Source organism: Ictidomys tridecemlineatus, chromosome 11 (assembly GCF_052094955.1).
Source record: "Ictidomys tridecemlineatus isolate mIctTri1 chromosome 11, mIctTri1.hap1, whole genome shotgun sequence".
Taxonomy (NCBI): domain Eukaryota; kingdom Metazoa; phylum Chordata; class Mammalia; order Rodentia; family Sciuridae; genus Ictidomys; species Ictidomys tridecemlineatus.
Window position 1 is genome coordinate 41,120,627 of NC_135487.1, and position 20,103 is coordinate 41,140,729.

At 49.9% G+C, this 20,103-nt stretch overlaps 1 protein-coding gene across 1 annotated transcript in view; it reads left to right on the plus strand.

The window, feature by feature from the left end:
* Positions 1-17,715: 17,715 nt before the first annotated feature.
* Positions 17,716-20,103, plus strand: part of Acot11 (acyl-CoA thioesterase 11) — a 68,029-nt gene continuing 65,641 nt past the window's right edge. Inside the window, exon 1 of the mRNA XM_078026325.1 lies at positions 17,716-17,878. The gene's annotated coding sequence lies outside the window, so the exon portion shown is untranslated. The remainder of the gene's footprint in view (positions 17,879-20,103) is intronic.

Consider the following 20,103-nt stretch of genomic DNA (forward strand, 5'->3'; position numbering starts at 1 on the left):
GTGCCTGGGGCTTGCCCACCTCTACAGCCTCATCTTGGATCCCTCTCTGGCACATACTCTGTGTCCTAGTGACACTGTATGTGACTTCTAAAGCTTCCCATACTGCCTGGCTCCTACAGGTTGTTGGTCAGTCAGGACCTGCCAGTCGTTGGGGGATTCTAAAGTAAACAGCACCTGCTTTTCCCTAACTGTGACTTTAGAGTCACAGGGGTTGGGTGGGTCAACCAGCATAGTCACAGAATGACTGTTGGCAGAGGTCCTAAGTGGCCTCTTACCTTGCTGGGGAATCAGGGAGGGCTCCCTGAAGGAGGTGATACTTGGCCCAAGTCCCATGAGCCGTGCAGTTGGTGTGATATACAGAGGTAAAAGGAGAGGACAGTCCAGGGAGAGGAAGTGACCAGGGCAGGCACAAGTGATGAGAGAGAGTGACTCAAGGAATGCTAAGACTATGGCTGAGGTGTAAGAGGTGGCAGGAAGCTGGAGAGATGCAGATCGGTTGTCCTTGTGTGCTGGCCCCTGGAGCGACTTCCAAGTACAGGTCCTGGGGAGTCACAGAGGTTCTGAGCCCTGGGTTGGGTCCTGTGGATCTTGGGAAGGCAGAAATGCCGACTTTTGTCTGCCCAGTCTACCTTCTTATTCCTGCTTCAGTTCCATGAAGGACAAAAGGGCACTCAACAAGAATCAGGCTTGGCTCTTGCCTTGGAGCTGGCAAACTGCAGTAGGAAAGAATAAATGGCCAGATACGGTGGTGCACGCCTGTAACCCCAGTGCTCGGGAGGCTGAGGCAGGAGGATCACAAGTTCAAAGCCAGCCTCAGCAACTTACAGGCACTAAGCAACTCAGTGAGACCCTGTCTCTAACTAAAATACAAAAAAGGGATGGGGATGTGGCTCACTGGTTGAGTGCCCCTGAATTCAATTCCTGGTACCAAAATAAAAAATTTAAAAAATTAATAAACTGGGTCAAGGAAGTGGGAGGAGAGTGCAGAAGAAACTTTCTGGAACACATACCTATCGGCCCTGTTCCTCTGTTTCACACCTGTTTACTGGCTCTTGGGATCCTCAGGGGTCAGCCCCCCACCCCCAGTTTGTGTGGCACTCAAGGCTCTTATGGGCTGCTCTGGTGGCCCTCCAACTCCTCCCAGCCCAAACTCCTCACTCCCTTCTGCCCATCAAGTTGTATTAGTTCCCCCAGTTCACCAGATCCCTGCACCCATCAGTCTGTGGCCCCGCCTGTTTGCTCTGCCCAGGGTCCTGCTCCCCAGCATCTGTATTTCTTGCCCTTTCTTCATTCAGCTAGCATGTGAGGCATTTTTCAAGATGTCACTTCCTCCCAGAAGCCCTCCTTGATCCCCAAAGCTGGGTTTGCGTCCTTTTTTTTAAAAATATTTATTTTTTAGTTATTGGCAGACACAATATCTTTGTTTGTATGTGGTGCTGAGGATCCAACCTGGGCCGCACGCATGCCAGGCGAGCGCACTACCACTTGAGCCACATCCCCAGCCCATGGGTTTGCATCCTCTTCTGGACTCTTACACGGTTCCTTGTGCTCCCTTTGGTCACAGCGTCCATTCCCACATAGTTTCACAGTCCACAGGAGACCGGCGACTCCAGCTCTGCCTCACCCCGGGGTTTTCTGCATGCTCATTCTGAGCACAGAGTAGATGCTCAGTGCTTTGTTGAACGAGTGCTTGTTATGTCCTTCTCGTATGTTTCTGCTGGGTTTCCTGGTCTCTTTTCCCGTGGGGTGCTTCACGAACAATGACCATCAAGGACACCCTGTGGCAACCCCAATTTGTGGAAATTCCAGGACAGTTTGAACAGAAGGGTCTCAGGTCTGGCAGATGATCCATCCCCCTTGACACCTGGTATCACTGCTATTTGAATCAATGTCTTTTCATAAACCTTTCCTAAGTGCCTGTATTGGGCCCTGTGTGGTCCCTGTATTGGGCCCTGTAGGGTCCCCAATGACTCAAAAGGACTCAGGCTACTTCTGTTTCTAAGAACTCACCAGGCAATGAGGGACACAGAAGAGACAGAATAGAATTACTCCAGAGATTAAATGAGATGATATATACATATGATATATTTCCCACCTACTGGTCCTGGCTTGGATAATAGAAGAAAATATCCATTGCTGCATCAATAAAATCTGCATCAACCTTCTAAGGAAGGTATTTCCCAACTGGAAGGACCCATTGTGTGCTGAGCACCCTGAAGGGTGCCTGGGACTGAATTTCAGCTCAGTTAAACTAAGCCATTGACAAATTTAGGATTGAGGTTGGAGTTGGGAGGAAAGGAGGGGGGAAGAGAAAGGAGAAAAAAAGATAGGGCAAGGTGTGTGTAAAGAGGCCCTCCTAGTTAGCTTTGTGTTGCTGAGACCAAAATACCTCACCAGAATGACTTAGAGGAGGAAAAGTTTAATTTTGGTTTGTGACATATATCAGAGGTTTAGTCTATGGTGAGGCAATTGTGTTGCTCTGGCCCAAGGTGAGGCAGAATGTCATGGTGAAAGAGGGTGATGGAGAAATGATGCTCAATTCATGGCAGCCAGGAAGCACAGACAGATAGCAAGGTTCAGGGACAAAATATAAACCCTAAGCATGCCCGCCCTCCACTGCCCATTCAGTACAGCAACTCTTTCAAATTTTTCACCAAATAGCTTAATCCATGGATTAGGTTATGCTTGCATAATCTAATAATTTCACCTCTGAAAATTTGAGCTTTGGGGATGCCTTGTATCTAAACAATACATTTTTCCCCTGGCTCCCCCCATCTCACAATGAAAAATGCATTTATTCCACCAGACAAGGTGGTGCGTGCCTATAATCCTAGTGGCTCAGGAGGCTGAAGCAGGATGATTGTGAGTTCAAAGCCAGCCTCAGCAATTTAGCAAGGCCCTAAGCAATTCAGTGAGACCCTGTCTCTAAATAAAATACAAAGAAAGGGCTGGGGATGTAGCTCAGTGGCTAAGTGCCTCTGGGTTTAATCCCTAGTACCAAAAAAAAAAAAAAAAAAAAAAAAAAAAAAGCAAGCAAGCAAGCATTTAAAGCATTTAGTCCATTTCTAAGAGTCCCCACAGTCTTGTCAGTTTCAGCATTATCTAAAAGTTGAAGTCCAAAGACTCATTTGAGACTCAAGGCAAATTCTTGGCTGTGAGCCCCTGTAAAAATCAAAAGCAAGTTACATATATCCAATATATAATGGCACAGGGTAAACGTTTCCATTCCAAAAGGGAGAAGTAGGGATGGACCATAGCAAGACTGAAATCCAGCTTGGCTAACAAACCCTCGAAGCTCCATGTCTGGCATCTGGGGCATATGGTGGTGAGGTGTGATCTCCAAAGGGCCATGCAACCCTGCCTCTATGACCTTGCTGGTTGTAGCCCTGATGGCCTCTCTCTTAGGCTGGCTCTGTCTGTAGCCAGCAGCTTTTCTCCACAGATGTTTCATATTATTGTTGTCTCAATTCTGGGATTCTCCACTGCAGCTTTGGCTTTATTTTCACAGCTTCATGCAGTACCCTCTCAGGGGCTGCCCAGAGGGACTCTGACCCTGAGACACTTTGCCTGGCCTCCCAGGCCTTCCTTTGAAAACATGGTAGAATCCTCCATGACCCCCCTTAACTGTAGCATCCTGCATTCCATAGAACAAGCACCACGTGGTCAATGCCAAGATATACTGTCAGCTCAAGCAGTAGCCATCCCACCTGAGGCCACAGCTGCACAACCTCTGAGTGCTTGGGTAGCTTAGCATGGTGAAATGAATGCCAGGGAAACAACTTTTTAGGCGCCCCTCTATGAGCAAGGCACCCCCAAATTTTCCTAAATGGGTTTCTTTTTGCTTTCATTTTTATACCTTAAGCCTGACATGCATGTGGTCTTGCTCATTCTGGAGATGCCCTCAAAGCATCTTTTCTGCCATTTCTGTGCAAAGTACTTAGTTTCTCTTTAGTGGTATAATCCCTTCAACAACCATACCTTCCTTGGCCATATTATTACATGTACTTTTCTAGCTAAACTGCAAGTTTTAAAAATATTTCTTCTCTGCTTTCTGCTCCCAATTATCACAGTAAACCTGGTGAAAAGTCACCAGCAATACCAATGCTACTGCCTGAATACTGTGCTGCCGGGAAATTTCCTCCACCAGATTAATTAGTCCATCATCTTTAAATTTAGCCTCACACAGTCTCAGGACATGAGCAAAATGTAGATAAGTTCTTTTCTAGAATGTAATATGAATGGCTTCTGGTTCAATCCTTGTTCCCGTCTGAAACCTCATGAGCAATCTTTAATGTCTGCATTCCTATCTGCAGTCTGGTCTTCTGAGCTCCTACCAGAATCACCCAATAAACTCCACTTAGGACGTTCTAAGTCTTCTTAGAATGCATCTCCAAACTTTTCCAAACTCCTCCTACAAACCAGTTTCAGAAGTTTTTGAACCACATGGACAGGTTAGGCATAGCAACAACCCCACTCCTGGTACCAACTTCTATATTAGTCAGTTTTGGATTGCTGTGACCAAATTACTTGACCAGAACAACTTGGAGGAGGAAAAGTCAAATTTTGGCTCATGGTTTCATAGGTCTCAGTCCATGATCAGCCAACTGCAATGCTCTGGGCCATGGTGAGGAAGAACATCCTGGCAAAAGGGCAGAGGAAAGCTGCTTGGCTCAGGGCATCCAGCAAGCAGAGAGATAGGGAGAGCAAGGTGCCAGAGACAACATACAAATGCCAAAGTTGTGCCCTTAGAGACCCACCTCCTCCAGCCATACCTGAACTGCCGACAGTTACCACCTAGTTCAGTAGTCCTTTCAAATTATTAATCCATCAAATGGTTAATTCAAAAGGGTCTAATCCACTGATTAGGTTACAGTTCTCATTATCACTTCACCTCTGAACGTTCCTGCATTTTGTCTCACACATGAGCTTTCTGGGGATACCCATATCAAACCAAGCCAGAGGCGCTGGCATAAATCCAAGCCATGAACAGAGATGTCCTAATACTCAATTTCAAGTCACTCTTTGTCTCCTCAAGTCCTCAGCAAACCCCACTGTAGCTTCATTTGCCTTAGCTGAGTTTATGTGGAAATGGGAAAAGACTCAAGTTTCTGTGGAGGTCTCTTGGCTGTGACAGACTTAGCACCTACAGGCCAATAAGAGAGTCCAAAAACTGGTCAAATACAGTAGAAGGAGGAGTTTGAAGTCAGAGGTGACTGTGGGAATTTAAGTAAGTCCCTGGGGAATTTACAAAAACATGGAAGAGTCTACTTGGGAGGCCAAGGTGGGAAGATGACAAGTTTAAGGCCAGCCCCGGCAACTTAGCAAGGCAGTAAGCAACTTAGTGAGATCCTGCCTCAAAAAAAAAAAAAAAATATATATATATATATATATATATATATATATTTAGTACTAGAGATGGAGCTCAGTGGTAAGACACCCTTGGGTTTCATCCACCAGTACAAAAAGAAAAGAAGAAAGATTGAAAGTTAACCAACTATGTTAGCATGCTATTTTGGAACCAAGGCACTGTGGGAGCCAGAGGGGATCCCTACCTCAGCCTGGGAGGTCCAGGAAGGCTTCCTGCAGGAAGTGATGCTGCCTGGAGTCCCTGGGTAGGGCTAGGCTCACAGGCAATGTCTGCTCCTCCTCTCTGGGTGCTGCTTGCTCATTCTTGCCCCCAGTGAAGCTTCCTGGCTTGGTGTGTGTCCTACAGGTGCATCTCCATGCCTGAGGCCCCTCCACATCCCTCTTCCCACCCCTCTCTCCCTCCTCTGGAGCTGAGGCTCACTCTTGCTGTCTCTTCTGACTCTGGGTCTGGCTGGAGAAAATTAAGTCAATGGGGAGGGAGGAGTTGACAAATAGACGGTCTGGTAATTGAATTTTTTCCTCTCACCCTCCCTCTGCCCCCCAGAGAGCAGGAGGAATAGCTCTGGAGACAGTGGCTTTTCCTGCTTACAGAGCCCTGGTAATTGCATCCCCTCCCCTGCCTAGGCTAGCCAGCGAGGACTGAGCAGCAAGTGAGCCGCCTTTGGATCCATGGGGCTAAGCCTTGTGGAGCGGAGAACTGAGGCACGTGGGTAGAGATTGGCCACCACTGCTCAGTCCTTAGAACCTGAGCCAGGGCTGCAAGAGAAAGGCCACCCAGGCCAACTCCCACGCGTCCCAGGAAGGCAGGGAACAGGACTGGGAAAGGATTAGTGCTTGGCAGGGGCACAGGCTCCAGCTAGTTGCAGAAAACCTGGTGGCTCACGGGTCCCACGCAGCAGGCAGCCCCTTTCCCACGACACTGATGGGGGTTTCTTTGGCTGGGAGCAGGTGGAGTTGGTAGAGTGGCACCCAGGAGGCAAGCCTGTTGCTTTGCAGGTCCAGCCACCCTACAGGACCTGGCTACTTAGCAAGCCTTTCTTCACCTAGAGCACCCTCTAGGGGCGAAGGTGGGGGCCACCAACTCGGTACTGACTGGGCAGAGGGGAGGGAGGACTGGAAATAGTCATAGGCTTCAAGGCGCATATTTCTGGAAAACAAACAAACAAAAAAACCAAAAAACGGGCACAGCAGAATGGACCTCACAAGGCTGTGGTGCGTTGGGGATGGCACCCGCTCTTAGCTGGCACTCAATCAAATAATATCCATTCTTGACTCATGGCAGGGATGAAGACACTGAAGCTCCGAGGAGACTCCAGTTCTGCGTCTCAGGCCTCAAGTGCCAGAGCCAGGATTCAATCCCGGGGCCTGTCCTTGCACAGGTTTCTGGGCTGATGCGGAGGCGGCGGGGGCGGGGTGCGGCGCCTGGCTCTGCAGGGCAGGAGGGGGTTGGCGGCCTGCGCCTGCCCCCAGCCCAGCGCCTGCCCCCAGCCCAGCCCAGCGGGCGTGGGCGCCGCGGCCCCGCCTCGCCGAGCGGCGGAGGCTGGCGGCTGTGGGAGCGTTTGATTTATTAAGCTAATGTTCTAGCACATTTTCCTCGTCCCGTAATGAGCTGTTTCCACCAGGGGGTGTCTGCAGAGCGACTGCGGCTTCCGGCCGCTCCGGGGGAGGCAGGGCCGGCGGGCGTCTGCGGGAGGCTGGGGAGTCTGGTCGCCCGGGGAGGGTGAGGCTGCACGGTCTGGGTTGAAGAGCTGCCCCACAGTCGGGGCCTGGGGAGGGAGGCGGGAGGCCGGCCTGCCTGCCTGTGCCGCCTGGGAGCTAACCCACGTTTCTCCCACCGACTTCAGGAGGCCTGACAGGGACCCCCTACCCACACCCTGGCCCTCTTCCTCTGCCTTCCTCCTCCTCCTCAATGGGTATCGAACCCAGGGCCTCACATGTGCCAGGCAGGCGCTTTACCACGGAGCTACATCCCCAAACCTTTCTGAGTTGGGATCTCCCTAAATTGCCCAGGCTGGTTCCAAGCTTGCAATCCTCCTGCCTCAGCCTCCAGAGCAGCTGGGATTACAGGCCTGTGTCACCTTCTTGCCACTCACACTTCTGCAGATTTCCAGCTCAGACTGCCTGCCACCTCCCCATAGTTAGGACGCCTGTAGCTTGATGGGATAGTTATGTCCTTTGCAACCAGACAGCCCAACCACCTTCTAACTGTGACCTCTGGGGAATCCTTGACTTTTCTGGGCCTCAATTTCCCTTTTTAAAATGGAGAGGAGCTGATTTTTGTGGGTTTCTTGCGAAAATCAACAATAATGCTGCGGGGCTCTGATAGCCCCTGTAGACCTCCTGGGCGAGACCAGCCCATCATGTGCAGGGGGGAGGCACCTGGACACCTTAGTCCAGAGAGGGCACCTGTAACTGCAGCCTTATCACCTGGGGCCACAGCACTCACCTGCTGACCTGCCCACCCAGAGGCTTTGCCCAGCATATCAGATTTTGGCATTTTTTTTTTTTTTTAATACTGGGGATAGAACTCAAGGGTGCTCTGCCGCTGAGCTACATCCCCAGCCCTTAAAAAAAAAAAAAAAAGAATTGAGACGGGTCCTCACTAAGTTGCTCAGGCTAGCCTTGAATTTGCAGCCTTCCTGCCTCAGTCTCTTAAATCTTGGGATGACAGGCGTGGGCCACCACTCCTATCAGTTCTTGGTATTTTGGTTTTAAGAGACAACCTTCATTTTTCCTCACCAAGCCCCCACTCTGCCCACACTTTGCTGGACTGGTGGTAAGCTGGCAGGATGCCATTCTGAACGGTGTGCACTCTTTGGTATTTTATCTTCATTGCTCGTTTCCTTTAGCACACGCCTGGCACCCAGAAGGTGCTCGTAGAGTGAGTGACTGTCGGTGCTCTGGGTGTTGCAGAAAATGCTGTCTCACTGACTCCTGCGAGGCCACCAAGGGGGATGAACATGGGCCTCTGGAGAGCTGTCAGTCTGTGGTCTGTTGCCAATAACTCAGTACCCAGACTGGGTAAGTTACCAGGATAAGAGGTTGCTTTTGGCTTACAGTTCTGGACCAGGGTCGAGGGGCTGCGTCTGGTGTTGGCCTTCCTCCTGGCAGAGTCTGGAGGTGGTGCAGGGCCTCATATGGTAAGAGACAGGGAGTGAGCCTGCATTTTCTGTTCCATCTTATAAAGCCACCAGGAGGGGTCAGGGGTGGAGCTCAGTGACAGAGCACTTGCCCAGCATGTGCAAGGCCCTGAGTGCCATCCGTAGTACTTGCAAAAATAAGCAAGTAAATAAATAAAGACATCAGGATTTAGTTGTGGGGACTCTGATGACCTTATCTAATCTAATTGCCCCCAAACCTCCCCTATCCACACCATTGTCAAATTAAATTTCTCACAATGGGATTGATGATGATGATGATGATGATGATTGGTAAGACTGGGGGCTGAACTCAGGGGTGCTCTACCATTGAGCTATTTCTCCAACCCATTTTAAAATTTTAATTTGAGGCAGGGTCTCACTAAATTGCTGAGATTGGCCTCAAACTTGCAATCCTTCTGCCTCATCCTCCTAAGTAGCACTACAGATGTGTGCCACCATATCTGGTTGGGGATTAAATTTGGAGGAGACAAATAATGACAAGAATGGCTCCCTATCACATAGTGCCGAGGGCTGCTTGCCCTCCCTGGGAGATGTTACCCCACTTCGTAGGTCAGGCTGAGGTGGTTGGGTGACCTGTCTGGATACCTAGGATATAAATGGCAGAGCAAAGACGGAAAGCAGTCTGCTCAACCTCAGACTAACGTTCCTCCCTCTCTTCCCTGGAGATCACTGGGGACACCTCTGGGTCTTTAGCAGGCCCTCATGGCCCTCAGGACAAAGGCAAGTTCCCAACATCCTTCTGCAAGGACAGCTTTGTAGACCCTGGCTCCAGGTGGACATGTACAGGTGGGTGACATCTTTTCAGTAAAGGCAAAGTGTGGAGTAGAAGAGGTGGGGGACTGCCTAGGACCCCCCTGGCCCCCTGTACCTGCTGTCTTGGTTTTTGTTCCCCATCAAATTCAGAATCTCCCAGCATCCACCTGCCTCCCCAAGGGAACTGAGCCTCCCCAAAGCACCAATGAGCAGGTGGGACGAGTGAAGATCCAAGCAGAGGAGGCAGAGGCCATTTCAGTGCACGCCTTCTGCAAAGAACCCACGAGAACCACGCCAGATGTGCTGTTCTCCTAAGCCCCTGCCCGGCTGCCTGCTCCAGGGGCTTTGCCCGTCATTGCCTACCTTGGTGGCCTTGTCCCGCCCAGCCTCTGCTTGTGCTGTTCCCTCCCTGGTGGCAACCCTCTGTCGCCTGGTTCCTGTGAGCAGTGGACCTCAGTCACTTCTTCAGTGCGGCCTTGCGTGGCCTCCTGAGCCAGAGAAGTCCTACAGCCAATCCCTATCACATGTCACATTGCTGGCATTTGGGTGTCTTTGTAGAAGTCATCTAAAAGTTTCCTGTTGCTAGGTGTGGAGGCAGGAGGATCTCAAGTCCAAAGCCAGCCTCAGCAAAAGTGAGGCGCTAAGCAACTCAGTGAGACCCTGTCTCTAAATAAAATACAAAATAGGGCTGGGGATGTGGCTTGTGGTTGAGTGCCCCTGAGTTCAGTCCCTGGTACCAAATAAATAAATAAATAAATAGAATAAAACAATAAAATAAAATATAAGAGGGCCTGGGAATGTGGCTCAGTGGTTACACACCCTTGAGTTCAATGCCCAATATATATATATATATATATATATATATATATATATATAATCCTTTTTACAGTGGCAAGTGTTTGTAGTCCCAGATAGTTGGGAAACTGAGGTAGGAAGATCAATTGAGCTTGGGAGTTCAAGGCCAGCCTGGGCAACACAATGAGACCCAGTCAAAAAAAAAAAAATGCGGGGGTGTTTTTGATGGTGGTAGTGGATTTCTTTCTTTTCAGATTTGCCTGGGCCTCAGCACCTGGCTCCAAATGTGCACACCTGTATTTCCCTTAGGACTGCAGCTGCCAGGGGTGTGTGTCCCCACTCGTCAGCCTTTGCTAACACACGTCTGTGTTTGCTAGTCCCCAGCACCATGAGTGCCTTCCTGGTATTAACTCTCAGTTCTTGGAGCGGCCGCCTGGAGGATGTACTGTCCTCATCATCCCCACTTTACAGAAGCTCAGGCTGGAAATAATGGCCCAGTCTTCTAGCCAATACTTGCCAGGGCTGGGGTTAAACCCACATGTTGGTTCTTGGCCTGCTACCCCACCCAGACTCCTAGGAGCAGCAGGGTGCCTGCCTGATGTTCAGAGGGCAGCTTCCCGCCACCTTGTGGAATGAGGACTTGGAACTTGTTCCTGACATCCACCCTGCATCCCAAAGGACTTTTTTTTTTTTTTTTTTTTTTTCCAACACTGGGGATCAAACCCGGGGCCTCATGGAAACTAGGCAAGAGCTTCATCCCTGGCCCCTCCAAAGAGTTTTTTCCACACGATTGGAAGAACAAAATTTCCTCCATTGTGTTAATCATTTAACAGAAGGCAGTGTGAGAAAGCGCTGTGTATGCAGCCAGGAGCTGTCCTGGGCCTGGCAGGACTGGGTTTGCTGAAGGGGTGGCCAAGTTTGCAAAGCTGCCTGGGATCTTCTGTCTTCATACTCTTTTCTTTCCTCTGTCCTCTCTGCAGCCCAGTTTTCTCGATATTTTCTGGGCTCCAAGTGCATGATAATGGGCATTTATACATGTCCCACATCTGGGAACCTGCGTTCACGGGGTAAGAAAGACAATCTTCTGCGACTGGGAAGAGTGTGTAGGATAGTTATGGATGTGGCCTCTGTGTGGGGTGTGGCCTTTGGAGAAGTGGTGACAGTGAGTTGAGCAAATGAAGACCCTGGACACCAAACTAATGGACTTATCCTTGGGCTTCTCCTCGGGGTGAGGAGGGTTTCAAGCAGCAGGGTAGCAGAATCTCATTTGCAATTTTCATGGCTGGCAGTTTTTAATCTTTTTTATTTTATTTATTTTTATTTTTGGGGGAGGACTGGGGATTAAACTCAGGGGCACTGGACCACTGAACCACATCTTCAGCCCTATTTTGTATTTTATTTAGAGACAGGGTCTCACTGAGTTTCTTAGTGCCTCCCTTTTGCTGAGGCTGGCTTTGAACTCATAATCTCCCTATCTTAGCCTCCTGAGCCACCAGTTTTTATTTTTATACTGGGGATTGAACCCAGGGGTACTTTACCACTGAGCTACATCCTCAGCCTCTTTATTTTTCACTCGGAGACAGGGTTTTGCTAAATTGCTGAGGGTCTCCCTAAATCACCCACACTGGCCTTGAATTTGCAATCCTCCTGCCCCAGCCTATCTGGCCCAGTGGCTGGCAGTTTTGATGGCTTGCTCAGGGTGGAGGTCAGCTGAAGGGGCCAGAGAGGACCCAGGGTGTTGTAGGGACAAATGAGGCAAGACACTGAAGATAGAAGGAAACAGTTTTATTTGGCTGCAGCCAGGTTCAGAGGGCACAGAGCTTTTGCTGTAACAATCAATCCCCTGAACCCCGAGTTCAGGGAATTTCAGAATTTTATACCCAGCATGTAAGGCTCAGAAGTTCACAGTCTGCAGAAGTTCACATAAAAATAGCTTTTTCTTTCACTGTTTTGGGCAAGTTAACCCTTCAAGGACAACACCTGAGAAGGGGAGAGCTTCTTCTCCCCTTTCTTTCCTCCCCCTGCCGGCTGTACCATGGAGCCCAATTGTAACTTATCTTAAAAATGTAGACATCTCTGTGAAGCCCCAGCTCAAGGCCAGAGGCCTTGTTTGCACATTTCTACAAACTACTATACTGGATACGTTTGTGAAAAACTAGTAAGTGGGTGTCCAGCACCTGGAGTGCCAGTATCTTCCCAGCCAGTGGCCAAGTAAAACAGGGCGACACGGAAAGAGGAAGTTTATCTACATTGGACTCTTTTGCAGAGACTCTTTTGCTGACAGTCTAAAATCAGCCATGGTGAAGATTTCTGGAGAAGCCCAGTTAAGACTTTTCTGTGGAGAAAGGGGGTGCCACTTCAAGGGGACTAGCGAGAAGCAGTTACTCCTGTGTAAGGTGCTAAGGACCTGGACTTGGGGGCAGAATTCCTCAAGGAGGACGCACTGGCCCCCTCTGCCCTCTGCTCTGGCCATTTTTGTTTCCTGCCTCCTGGACCTTCTTCTTAGTCGTCCATTCCTGCAGCACATTCACTCCCTCCTCTGAAGCTCCCTGTGATGCAGACAGGACCCAGTCTTGGAGTCTGAGTGTGAGGAGGATCAGAAAGTGCCACAGGAGATCCAGGGGGCCCCCATTATGGAGCCACAGCGAGCGCCCTGGGCCATATTCTGCAGAGTTTTAATGCCACCTTGGAAGAACCAGTAGCAGATAAAGGCATGGAGCTATGGGTGAAGGGCTTTCCAGGCAGAGGGGACAGCAGTGGCAAAGATGTGGAGCACAGGCATGGCTGGGGATAGCAGGGGGGAAAGAGGCCTTCAGGGTCCTAGGATCTGAGGGAGGTGCTGGTGCCTTGAAATCCCACAGAAATGTCATGTCCTATCCTAGGGAATTTGGAAGCACAGCAGGATGGACCATGAGGCCAGGTGTAACATGCACAGGCCAGGATGGTGTCCACTGCAAGGCTGAAGGCCCACAGAAGCAGTTGATGGCTGGGAGGTAATTAACAACTGTAATCAGTCCCATCACGACATTATTAAACTCCGAATGCACTGGCTGGGAGGCTGACGGATGGGCCCTGGAGTCACAGCTCAGAGGGAAAGTCAGCATCCTTCCTCGGCAGGTGGAAGACAGCAGTGGGGACCCAGGTCTTGTAGGTGAGGGCCTCGTGGGCCTTGAGGAGCTGCTGCCATCCTGGGTCTGGTCGGGGCAAGTGAGGCTGGGACCACACCTTGTACTGGTACAGACTCTGCATCACAGGACAATAAATCTAGCTGGAAGTCTTAAGAAATCATCCTGGGGAGGTGGCCTGGGGCTCTGGGGAGGGGGCAAAGGAGAAGCAGGGCAGTGAGGTTCCTGCGTTTCCCACACGCTCCAAACTGCTTTTCTCTCTCTAAATAGAAATGTCATATTGTTGATTATATGATTATGGAGATGGAAATCCAAATATGGAGGAAGCATAGTGCTTCACAATTTCATTGCCAGGCCATGATCATTGTTAAAAGTTTGCTAATGTTCTACTTCCAAGGGCCCCATAGCTACCCTCCAATTCCTGCCAAAGACTTCTGTTCTGTGGCTATCCTAGTGACCTCCCAAGAAGTCCCCCTTTTTACTTAAAAATAAGGGGAAGCTTTCCCTCTGGGTGCAGTCGTATTCGAAGAAAAGAAACCAGTGCTTGATATACCCCCACAAATGCCCTCCCCTGTCCCAGGGCATTGGGAAACACAGCCCAGTGGTGGATGAGGCTGGAGTCTCCTGTTCCCTGCCCCAGGCTTGGTTCTGGGCTGCAACCTGCTCTTCTCATTTAAGAAGCTATAAGTTTTCATCTCTTGCTGGTTCTTCCTGTTGCCAGAAGCCGGCTGTGCTAGAAGGCTCTGTGTTTAACTGGGGCCCTGTGTTCTTAGAGATGCTGGCCTGAGGCCTGGGGGTCAGGGAGAGGAGGAAGAAGAGATAAAGGGCGTGCAAGAGCAGCAGGACCTGGGACAAGAACACAGGACTGTGTAGGGGTTACGGGGCTGTTCCTCCTGCCTCTGTTTCCCCTTCTTGGCCCTAGTTGAAGATGTGTGGGGTGAACACTTCTGTCCTCTCTCTCCACTTCTCTGCTTTATTCTAGCTGAGAGGAGGAGGGGTGATCCATTGGATAAAATCACGGGGAGCCTGGTAAGCCTGGTGTAGAATCACTGCTTTAAAAATGCAGTATATTTGGAGACAGTGGGTGTCCATCTATTTTGTGTGTGTATCAAATTAACCCAAAACTTAGTGGCATAAGCAATATGCACTCTGCTCACAAATTATGTGGAGCTGCTGGCTTGGGCCCTCTCTGCACTGCATCCCTTGGGTGAGCTGCAGGTAGAGTTGGGGCTGGTCTTCCTTTCTTTCCATCTATCTATCTATCTATCTATCTATCTATCTATCTATCTATCTATCTATCTATCTATCTATCTATCATCTATCTAATCTATTTACACTAGTAGGAATTGAACTCAGGGCCTCATGTTTGGTAGGCAAGTGCTTTACCATCCCTGAGCTATATCCCCAGCCTCCCCCTCACCTTATTTTTGGTACCATGAATTGAACCCAGAGGTGCTTAACTATTGAGTCACATCCTCAGCCCTTTTTATTTTTTATTTTGAGACAGGGTCTCACTAAGTTGCTGATGCTGGTCTTGAACTTGTACTCCTCTTGCCTCAGCCTCCTGGGTAGCTGAAATTACAGGTGTGTGTTCTGCTGTGCCTGGCTCTGGTTTTTGAATGTTGTTGTTGGGGTTAGAGGCCTGTCATCATACAGGGTCTGCCAGCAGCTGTGGTGGGTAGAAGCCCTCCTTTTCCATGCCAATTGAGCCTGACCAGTAATAAAGCCGATTTTTCACTCTGACGCTCCCAGAATTTTTGAGGTTCCTACCAATAAGGGAGGGAAGATAGGAAAACCCTGTGGGCTTTCGAGAGGAGTATGACCTGAAAGGGGAACACCATGAGGCCAGAAGAGGATGAGTGTTCATGACAGTAATATTGGACAAGAGGTTGGCAGGTATTTCCTGCTCTGGGCCCCACACCTCTGGTGCCCCGGATTCCTGGTGCACACTACTATACGCAACTGTCTTGTGTGAGTGGGGACTTGGAGGTGGTGTGGAGGGAGAGAGGTGCTCCAGGGCGGGGCCAGGGCTGAGGAAGCAGGCAGTGTAGATTGCATCCTGTGTACACCAAGCTCCCCATGCTAGCCGGCCTCCAAGATAGCCCCAGTGATTGGACCTCCTGGCTCTCTCTGACACTGAATTGGAGCTGGCCTCCTGTGGCCAAGACAGCAAGGAAAGTGAGGACAAGTGACTCTTGTGACTGGATGGTAAAGGGCATTGCAGCTCCTGCTTTGGGTTTTTGCTCTTTTGCTCTGGGGATACCAGCTTCCAGGCTGTGAGAATACCCAGCAGCCCCTGGGAGAAGGAACGTGAACAGGGGCTGAAGTCCTTGGTGGAAGCCAGCCCTAGCCTGCCTGCCAGGAGAGTGACTCACAGAGGTCTCCTAATCCCTATCCTGCTCATCTTGAAAGCTTAGAAGTGCATCCTTGAGCAGGGCGCAGTGTCACATGCTTGTAATCTCAGTGATTTGGGAGGCTGAGTCAGGAGGATCACAACTTAGTAAGACCTTGTCTCAAAAGGGCTGGGGATATAGCTCAGTGGTAGCACGCCTGGATGCAATCCCTAGTACTGCAAAAATAAGTAAGTAAGTAAGTAAATAGGGCTGGGAATGCAGCTCACTGGGTTCAATTCCCAGTACTGTGGGAAAAAAATAGTGCTTGACCTTGGGCCAGATCAAGACTTCAGATACTTGCAACCCCAGTAGGCACTTGACTATAGCCACAGGAGAGACCCCAAATGAGGACCACTCAGTTCCCTGAAGTTCCTGACTGTTATGGTTTGGATATGAGGTGTCACCCCCCACTCTGAAGCTCCTGTGTTTCTGGGGTAATATTCAGAGGTGACATGGTTGAATTGTGAGAGATGGGCCCTTTCCCCATGATGGGCTTCCTCATTTTAGGCTCAGAGCAATGGAGCGGACCATCTATGGACTGAGCCCTCTAAAACTATGTGCCCCAAATAAACTTTACCCCCTTTAAATTGTTCTTATTGGTTATTTTAGTCACAGCAATGAAAAAGCTAAACACTGACTCACACAATTTGTAAGCATAATAAATAGCTCAGCTTCATGGCTAAGTTTTGGCATAATTTCTGGCACAACCTTTGGTAACTGGATCCCTCCTTGTCTTAGTCTGTTTGGGCTGTTAGAATGAAATATCTGAGGCTGGGTAATGTATAAACAACAGGGACTTATTGCTTACAGTTCTAGAGGTTGGAAAGCCCAAGATCGAGATGCCAGCAAGGTCAGTGTGTGGTGGGGCTTTCTGCTTCACAGACGGTGCCTTCTTGCTGCATCCTCACATAGTGGAAGGGACAGACAGGCCCCTCAGACTTCTTTTAACCCATGAATGGTACTTATCCCGTTAATGAGTGCCCTCATGATCCCAAAGGCCCCCCCATCTCAATACTACCCATTGGGGTTAGGTTACTATGCATGAATGGGGGAGCACAAACATTCAGAAATGGCACCTCTATCTCCACATCCTCCAGATTGGGTTGGGAAGATGATCTGGAAAGGGAGACAGATGAAAGCAGATGGAGAGATAGATAGAGCTCCCACATCCTCCCAGAGAAGGGCAGACACCCAGGGCTCAGGCAGCCCTTAAGCCCTTCAGCCGGCTTCCATTCAAGGGTTCCTGCAGGAGAGCTCTGCAGAGCTTCTTGGAGAGCAGGGCGGGCCTTGCTGCACCAAGAGGCCCACGGTAGGTTACCAGAGGAGTGTGTGAACAGTGAGACGTGTGGGACGTGTCTTACTGTTTAGATGCATGGGGAGAGAACAAACCACACCCCATGAGCCCTCCCTCCCCTGTAGGACCCAGAGCCTCCACCTCCCCTCACCTCCCTGGTGGAGAAGAGAAAGCCTTGACTTACAAGATGTGGTGATTGTGGAATGCATAAGACTCTAAGGTGACTGGGGACATCTGGGACTTGAGGGGGACAAGGAAAAGGGCTGGATGTCAGGAGAGAAAAGCAGTGATGAGCAAAACTGCCCACCTCTTCTGTTTTATAGCAGACTGGGGGCACCTCAAATTCTATTTTCCCATCAGCAGATCCCAAAGGACTGGTACATAGGCTGTTTGGAAAGTGGTCCAGCAAGAACAGAAGGAGGCAGGGGAGGGGCAGGGAAGGTCAGAGGGTGTGCTGTCAGGCTGGTTCTCATGGGCATGGGGTGGGGGACAGGCTCCATTTTGCAACCCCACCAAGAGGCAAGGAAGCCAGGGTCTTCACGCTCCACCTCCCACTGGTCACTCGTGGTTGCCGGGTCTGTCTTGCATTTCACAGCCCAGACCCTTCCAAGTACAAGGGAGAAAGAGGCTCATGGCCAAGGGAGGAGCCTGGGCTTGCCATCTGGCTGCCTGTGACGCAGCCCATGTCAGTCTGCATGAAGCTCCGATCTGATTCACCCCATGTCCCGAGTCCGTGCCTGGTGCAAGGCAGGGTCAGAGCTGACTCAGGATGAAGAAGCTGCTGCCTGGAAGACTCCTTTCCCAGTGACATTGACATTTGCGTTAGAGTCCCACTGCATATCTCCTCCTACCAATCCTCTCTCTCATCAGTGTTCTTCTCATCTCAGTGGAGTGAAGCCTGTGAAGCAGGTGGTCCCCCCAAGAGGAGATTTTCCTCCAAGCCTACTAACTGCAAGGAGATGACAACCCCTTCCCTTCCATGCCGTGCAGGTGAGGGAATGAGTCCCAGCTCTGCCACTGAACATCTGGGTGAGGCAAATAGCTTAGCTTCTCTGGGCCTCAGTTTCCTCATCTGGAAAGTGAGGATAGTTCACTTTCTGGGGTTGTCTGAAGATTAAATGATACTGTAAGTGGTGGGGCTGAGCACAGAGCGCAGCACAAAGTGCAATGAAAGATTCGCCTTGTGGGCTGGGGATGTGGCTCAAGCGGTAGCGCGCTCGCCTGGCATGCGTGTGGCCCGGGTTCGATCCTCAGCACCACATACAGACAAAGATGTTGTGTCCGCCAAATACTAAAAAAAAAAAAATAAAATATTAAAAATTCTCTCTCCCTCTCTCTAAAAAAAAAAAATATTAAAAAAAAAAAAAGATTCGCCTTGGCTGGGGCGTGGCTCAAGGGCACCTCCTTAGCATTTCAAGGCCCTGGATTCTATCCCCAGCACATCTAAAAAATATATATACATATATATATTCGTATATATATATATGAATGAATTGCCTTCCTCCAACCTCTACCAATGTATGCCTGGTTTAAGGACATTTCTGTGGATTGTGGATTGATCTCACAGGACCCCACGTGTCTACATATGTATGTGCACATGTGTGTGCACTGTGCACATGGGTATGTGCATGCTCTGTTGTGTGCACCTGAGGGTGGATGTGTGTAAACAAATGCGTGTGTGCACATGCATGCTTGTCTGCGCATGATGGCATGTGTGCACGCGTCTTCTTGGCAGTGTCAGTGAAAGCTGTAATTACGTTTTACGGCAGGGGCAGCACAGCAGCGCTGTTCCCCCAGCCATTAGGTCGCCTCCCTCCACTCAAGTGGGATGGGAGGGGCTGGAGCCACCGCCACCCTCCCGGTCCCTGCATGCTGCATGAGCATCCCCTCTCTCACCATATGCCTGTCTTTTACAGTTCTTTGGTGCGTGGTGCTCATCGAGTGGCTAATTAGCTAAATGAATTAATTGACATCCATACGTGTAATTAGCAAGTGGTTATAAGCAGCTATTCTCCTTGGGATGTCTAAAATTTCTGAGGGTCAGATGCCGGAGGGGGGACCGTAGGGGGTAAATAAGAGATAAGAGCAGCTAGTGTGAGTGCCAGGACCAGCCTGGGGGGCTCTGTGAGCTTGATGGCCTGTCTGTGGGGGGAGTGGGCCAAGAAGGAGGGGTGCCTGGGTGCCTGGGAGGGGAAAACTGACTCCCAGGCCTGGAAGTCGAGAGGCCTGGGTTCTGGTGCCATGGCTGTGACTTCCTCTATGACCTTAGATAGGGCCCTTTCCCTCTCTGGGCCACAATTTTTGCTTTCAATGGGGATGGATGGGACCAGCTGGTCTCTGGGGACTCTCCTCCTTCTGACATCCTTCCTTGCCTCAAGCCGAATTTGTTGATGACAAACAGGATCATGCAAAGATGGGTGGCGCACCCGGGTGCTACATGCCACGCCTCGTCTCCAAATGCCTGTGTTCACCTAAGATCATCCAGAGCCATACCCAACAGAGCCTTCTGGAATGAAGGACATGCTCCATATCTGTGTCCCCTATGGAAGCCACAGGCCACCTGTAGCCATTGAGTGTGAATGTGACTGCTACAATGAGAAGCAGAATTTTAAATGTATTTACTTTTAATTCATTTAAATTTGAAAAGGCACATGTAGCTAGTGACTATTAGATTGGACAGCACAGCTCACTGGAGATTCTTTAAGATTCAATTAATTAGCTCATTTAATCGTCCAACAACAACAAAAATTTATTTTGGTACCAGTGATTGAACCCAGAGGGTCTTAATCACTGAGCCATTTTTATTTTTTATTTTGAGACAGTCTCCCTCAGTTGCGTAGGGCCTTGCTGAGTTGCTGAGGCTGGACTTGAATATGAGGTCCTTCTGCCTCAGTCTCCCCAGTCACTGGGATTACAGGCGTGTGCCACTGTGCCAGGCCAGTAAATATTTATCGAATGCCTGCTGTGGGTAGCCACTGAGGATACTATTGAGAATAAGCAGGTGTGACTCAGTCCCCAGAAGGTGTTTATACTGGGAAGGGAAAGGAGGGAGAAAAAGAAATAGAAAAAAACAATTGGAAGTTAGAATAAAAGCTGAGAAAGCGGTTAACAAGGAGCTGAGAGGGGGAACAGAAGGCCTGGGGAGATGGTCTTTAGATGGGCAATTGGGAAGGGCAACCCTAGGAGGAGCTGTTGGAGCTGAGCCCTAAGGGGTG